Below are 6,146 nucleotides of genomic sequence, written 5' to 3'. Positions count from 1 at the left end.
GGTTCGCGCTCTCACACAACAGTATCTTGTTTCGTTGTCAGTACTCTAACAACATCGAAAATGTGGCACTGTGCAGCCGTAAATAATTTTTAAAACCTTCGGGATCATTGTCACGGACTTGGATAATAAAGGTGTATATCCATAGCAACCTCTGTCCTTGCGCAGTATTTGCACACGTCATTTTGTCTTTTTCTAGTCGTTCCGGAGTTGCTTCAAAATTCATAGAGGTACGCTCAGTCTATGCAACTAAATGAAGGGCACTTGGTTTTTTTGCCGTACACGTTTCGCTACTTGTATTTGCGAAGCATCTTCAGTAGCCTGTAATACATATTTCTTTTATACATATAATAAATGTATGTTGTGGTAATTACAATATGTTACTATGTTATATTTTGCCACGTTTTTCTCTAGTTTTTCAGATTAGAATCAACTTTTGTAGCACAAATTTCGTGAGGTAAAATTATTGTTCGGTGTTTCGATTTCCAGTGCTGTTATAACATGTGTGTGGTTCTGGAGATATGTTCATTAGTCTCCATGCTCCAACTGGCCGATTTCCGGCGTTATTTCACACACATTTGTCACAACTCATCACTTACATCACTAGTATTTTAAATTTTCTGATCAACATGTATGTGCTTACAAGCGTTTAGTGTTGCCAACTGTCGCTACATATTTATCTTTATCTTTATCTTACCTATTTTGTATGTGTTGTGTGTGTAGTGTGATACTTTTGATTTGGGGTGTGTGTGTGTGTGTGTGTGTGTGTGTGTGTGTGTGTGTGTGTGTGTGAGAGAGAGAGAGAGAGAGAGAGAGAGAGAGAGAGAGAGAAGGGGGAAGAGGATATACGCACGCATACACGCACTCTCATAAAGAACGACGCATTTACACACACACACACACAAGATATACACATACATACAAAACAAAAAACAAAACAAATGAAAAATATCAAACCACACACTCAACACAAACAAAAGACGAAAGATATAAGCACACAGCAACAGTTGGCAACACTAAACACCACAAATATATACATGTTGATCAGAAAATTTTAAGTGCAAGTGATGTATTGTAAAAAATGTGTGTTAAATAACGCAGGAAATCGGCCTGTTGGTGCACGGAAACTAATGAACACATCCCCAGGATCACACGCATGGGCTAACAGCGCTGGAAATCGCAAGTAACACCAAACGATAATTTCCCCTCGCGAAATTTGTGTTACAAAAGTTGGTTCTAATCTGAAAAACAAGAGAAAAACATGGAAAAATGTAAGGGTAACATATTGTAACTTTCACTAATACATTTATTAAATGTATAAAAAGAAACACGTGTTACAGGCAACTGAAGATGCTTCACAAATAAAAGAAGCGAAACGCGTATGGTAATAAACAAACAGGCCCTTCATTTAGTTGCATAGAGCGAATACAATTCCTTGAATTTAAGCACGTGTTTGTCTCCGCTAATATTAATTTTGTCTGTGATGAAATAAACAAAAAGGGTGAGCATACTTACTATAAATACAAAAGTTTGTCGCTGTGCAACTGTTGTATACAGGGTGTTACAAAAAGGTACGGCCAAACTTTCAGGAAACATTCCTCACACACAAATAAAGAAAAGATGTTATGTCGACATGTGTCCGGAAACGCTTAATTTCCATGTTAGAGCTCATTTTAGTTTCGTCAGTGTGTTCTTCCAACTACGCTCAATGGAACACGTTATCACGATTTCATACGGGATACTCTACCTGTGCTGCTACAACATGTGCCTTTACAAGTACGACACAACATGTGGTTCATGCACGATGGAGCTCCTGCACATTTCAGTCGAAGTGTTCGTACGCTTCTCAACAACAGATTCGGTGGGCTATGGATTGGTAGAGGCGGACCAATTCCGTGGCCTCCACGCTCTCCTGACCTCAACCCTCTCGACTTTCATTTATGGGGGCATTTGAAAGCTCTCGTCAACGCAACCCCGGTACCAAATGTAGAGACTCTTCGTGCTCGTATTATGGACGGCTGTGATACAATATGCCATTCTCCAGGGCTGCATCAGCGCATCAGGGATTCCGTGTGACGGAGGGTGGATGCACGTATCCCTGATAACGGACGACATTTTGAACATTTCCAGTAACAAAGTGTTTGAAGTCACGCCGGTACATTCTGTTGCTGTGTGTTGCCATTCCATGATTAATGTGATTTGAAGAGAAGTAATAAAATGAGCTGTAACATGGAAAGTAAGCGTTTCCGGACACATGTCCACGTAACATATTTTCTTTCTTTGTGTGTGGGAAATGTTTCCTGAAAGTTTGGCCGTACCTTTTTGTAACACCCTGTATACTGTGTAAGGTATTTTATGTTTACGGTGTTGCTCATCGAGGCATATACGTTATCTCGCATTTCTAGCTGCTTCTCTCACACAAATAATGATAAAAATTCAGAAATTCAGGGTCGCCACCGGCCCAAGCCATTCGTAACCATTTAGAAAAAATGGAGCTCGAAAATTATTAGTTTAAATACTTTAACAATTTAATTACAAGTACGCAAATTTCTTAAAGCAGCCAGATAAATAGCACCCCATGTCGTGCATGAAGCAACTTGATTAATTCAGGATTGGAAATCAGAGTAAGGGGGTAAGATCGACACCAAAGAGTTTATCTTTCACGTAAATTATTTATTGTAACTAAATATTTGGTTGCACATCCTAACTACACATAACTGGTGCCTGACTCGAAATATTTAAGTAAGAATTACGTGAGAATGAAACAGAGCACAATTTAACTACAGCAAGAAGAAACACAGAAGACGGGGGTGGGAGACAATGATACTATCATCTACTTTGCATTAATACCATAAAAATATCTCAGTCAGATTCGCATTACGATTCTACACGTGCACTATTCTGGACAGAGGTTTAACCAATGCACGAGGTTGTGCGTAATTATTCAACATACGGTGTCTGCTGCTTGCAAAAGGCCGAACTAGAGCACGTGGTGCATTCTGACTCAAGCTTTTGTGCTGCTTTGTAGACAGCGCACGAAACAATAGACATTCTTGCAGAAATTGTAGCTCATTAAACAAGCAAACTGTTTAAAATAAAGCCTATTGCGGTGCCGTGGTGGACCAGAAGGGTCTTTGATTACCAAACACGTGGCACAAAATCGACACACAAAGACAAAAGCAATTTCCACAAAATATAAGAATAAAAATCATTTAAAAAATAACTCGCTTCACACGCTTCAGATACGCTGAAGTTCTTAAGTATTTCACCAGTTAAATATAACTAAGCCCTAACTCCACCTGCTTCCTATCAGCTGAAACCCCCCGTACTCACCAGGCGTTCATCGAAGAGTGCCGCTTTCTCTCTCGAGATTACCTGGCTCCCCGTGCAGCGTAAGTTACCAGAGGGGTAGCCCTCCGTCATCAACCTCACACACAAAAACAGCCTTCGACTTAGATGGGTAAACCTCTATGTTGAGGTATTGGAAACCTAAGTTGGTCATCCTGTGCTCTCCTTCGAACGAGAAGCAACATCGTCTGCCCACAGCAGACGATGACCATCTCAGCGATTCCCACAAAACAAAACCGAAACCCCACATTAAACACATACAATATTCAGTAGGCCTTATTTGAGTGCTTAGTCTTTCTGGAAGAGTTCATGAATTGAGCTAAAATTAGGTAGTAAAGTGAATACATTGTACCGAATCCGACAAGCGTTTTGTGAAACGACTTCACAGAGACGTTTCAACTGGCGTGCAGTTTGTTGCAAGTGATAGCTTACCTGATGTAGTTTATATTGATGTACTTCTGTGCTCCTCTGACAGCATCTGGTTTCCTTTCTCTCTCCAGCAGAGTTGCTGTCACAGTGGTGTATATGCAGGAGAGCGTTCGATGTGTTTTGTGGTTTCTGAAACGCGGTCGCCTCTTACAGTTGGTAAGTGCCTATGGTCAGGATCCACCAGATGTGAGGGGCATCAGAGGATGCTATGAAAGATTTAAGGGGGATTACGTGAAGGCGCCCGAAATTTTATTGGCTCTTCATTTCCCACATGCTACTGAAATTTTAATTCCTGAATATTACTTTCCAATTTCATCCCTAAGTCTGATAAAAACGTTAATTAACAACTGCTTGAACTGGGCCATCCGCCACTGTTCTTATTTTTGTTTTCTCATTTTATTTATTCCTCTGACGTTTTCTTCCAGTTTTATGCAGTCGCGATGAGGGGAATGTTTAAGTGTTTAGCGAATTCAGAACTCAACAAAAGTGTGTGCATCGAAAAACTCAAAATCCTAATGGAAGTTATAACTCCCTGATAGAAAAACCATGCCCCCAGACAACAGTCGTTCCCAGAACTCTGATAAAGTTGCAGCATATGATGCTTGCTCAGTTTCTACAGATGCTAGCATTTGATCCAGTACCTTTCACACTGTCGGTATTGAAGGGAGTCGCTAACAGGAAAATTGATGCAGCTGACATTATTGTTACTAAATTTGAAAATCAGGTTAACCGAAGAGGACAAGTAAAGCAAAGACTGCTCGAGTATGAAGAGGAGAGTGGATATGGTTTGCACTAGTGCACCCAGGTAAGGTCTAATACAAACACTGTCAAATCTTTGATTCAGGATTCCTTAACTTACATTTAGGCAAATTTATGTACTATTTAGTACTTAAATTTGGCAGCAATTAGTCAATACTATAGTCAAATATTCTGCAAAAGGAATTTTCATTTACTGCAATAGTAAGGCATTTATGCAAGAGAAAAGCCATAAGATTTGGTATGTTTTTCCACAGAAATTTGGAGAGGTGTAAAAATCTAGCAAAAGAAAATATCATTCTGTTCCACAGATATTTGTAATAATGGTATGTCAAACCTAGTACGAAAATGCATTTACTTTGTCCTCACAGATTTTTCAAAAAAGGAAAATTTGTACTCACCTTGTTGAATAAATTTACGTTATTTATTATTGAAAACGAATAACTTCAACAACCATGAAAACGTATGTGTGTATCCATCTAATATTCCCTAACAACTGTGCCAAATTAAGTTACTTTACTTTGAAAACTTTGGACGAAATAACGGTTTTTATTTTTTTTCTCTCAAAGTATTCCAACTTAGTGCACATCCACCATTAATTATACTGGCAGAGTTCATGACAAAGCAGGAAGTGGTAGACATGGAATGAGTGAGCACACTGTTGGTACTGTGTGTACAGGGGTGTAGGCATGGAGGACGATGAGTGGATCCAACCACACCCACTCCCCCTCCTCGAGACCTGTGAAGATCTTTTTTTCTTTTTTAACACGTTTTTATTAGGTCGCTTTCTTGTCTGTCTCATACTTACTTCCCAATGAGCTGCAGATGAGAAACTTCCAAAGTATAAGGGGCATTCAAAAAGAAACGAGCCGGAGACGTCATTACAGAAACCACTACCTGTATGTTAGAAGTATTGACCCTGGCTGTTGAGACTTGTCCCACTGTGACTGTGAATGACTGTCTCATAAAATTCCCAGGGCTGCGGTGTTAACCAGTTCCTCACGTACAGCTGGACGTCGTCGTCCGAGGTGAATCATTTGCCCCTAGGCTCACGTTTTTCTTTGAGCAGGATGGCCCCCTTCCGATTCACTTCCTGCAGCATGGGACATCAGCTAATGCCCAGCATTACTCGACCACCATTCGGCAAGCGATCAAATCGAAACGACCAGGCAGTGTCACCCGCGGGGCCATTATGCTCCACGACAATGCAAAGCCTCATACGGCTAACACAGTCATGGCACTCCTGCAGAAATTCAAATGGGAGGCTCTCGGCCACCCTCCATGCAGTCCCACCTCTCTCCCTGTGATCACGCCATTTTTGGTCTCCTTAAGAAGGTTCTGAGGGGCAAATGATTCACCTCGGACGACAACGCTCAGCTGTACGTGTGGAACTGGTTCACATTGCAGCCCTGGGAATTTTATTAGACAGCCAGTAAAACAGGTTCTGGCGAAAAGTTTGGAATTAGAAATGTTGTGAAGATGGAGTTGTCAAGGCAGGAACCTGAAAAAATAAAAGTTCCATCTTGTTTACCATACATGCCAGAAGTACATCATGCTTATTAGAAGACATAAAAAACAGCTGAGCAGTCCAAGACAAACGACGAGAGCAGTGACAG

Source organism: Schistocerca piceifrons, chromosome 11, assembly GCF_021461385.2.
Source record: "Schistocerca piceifrons isolate TAMUIC-IGC-003096 chromosome 11, iqSchPice1.1, whole genome shotgun sequence".
Classification (NCBI taxonomy): Eukaryota; Metazoa; Arthropoda; class Insecta; order Orthoptera; family Acrididae; genus Schistocerca; species Schistocerca piceifrons.
The sequence above is the reverse complement of the archived record's forward strand: the minus strand, read 5'-3'. Positions refer to the sequence as shown.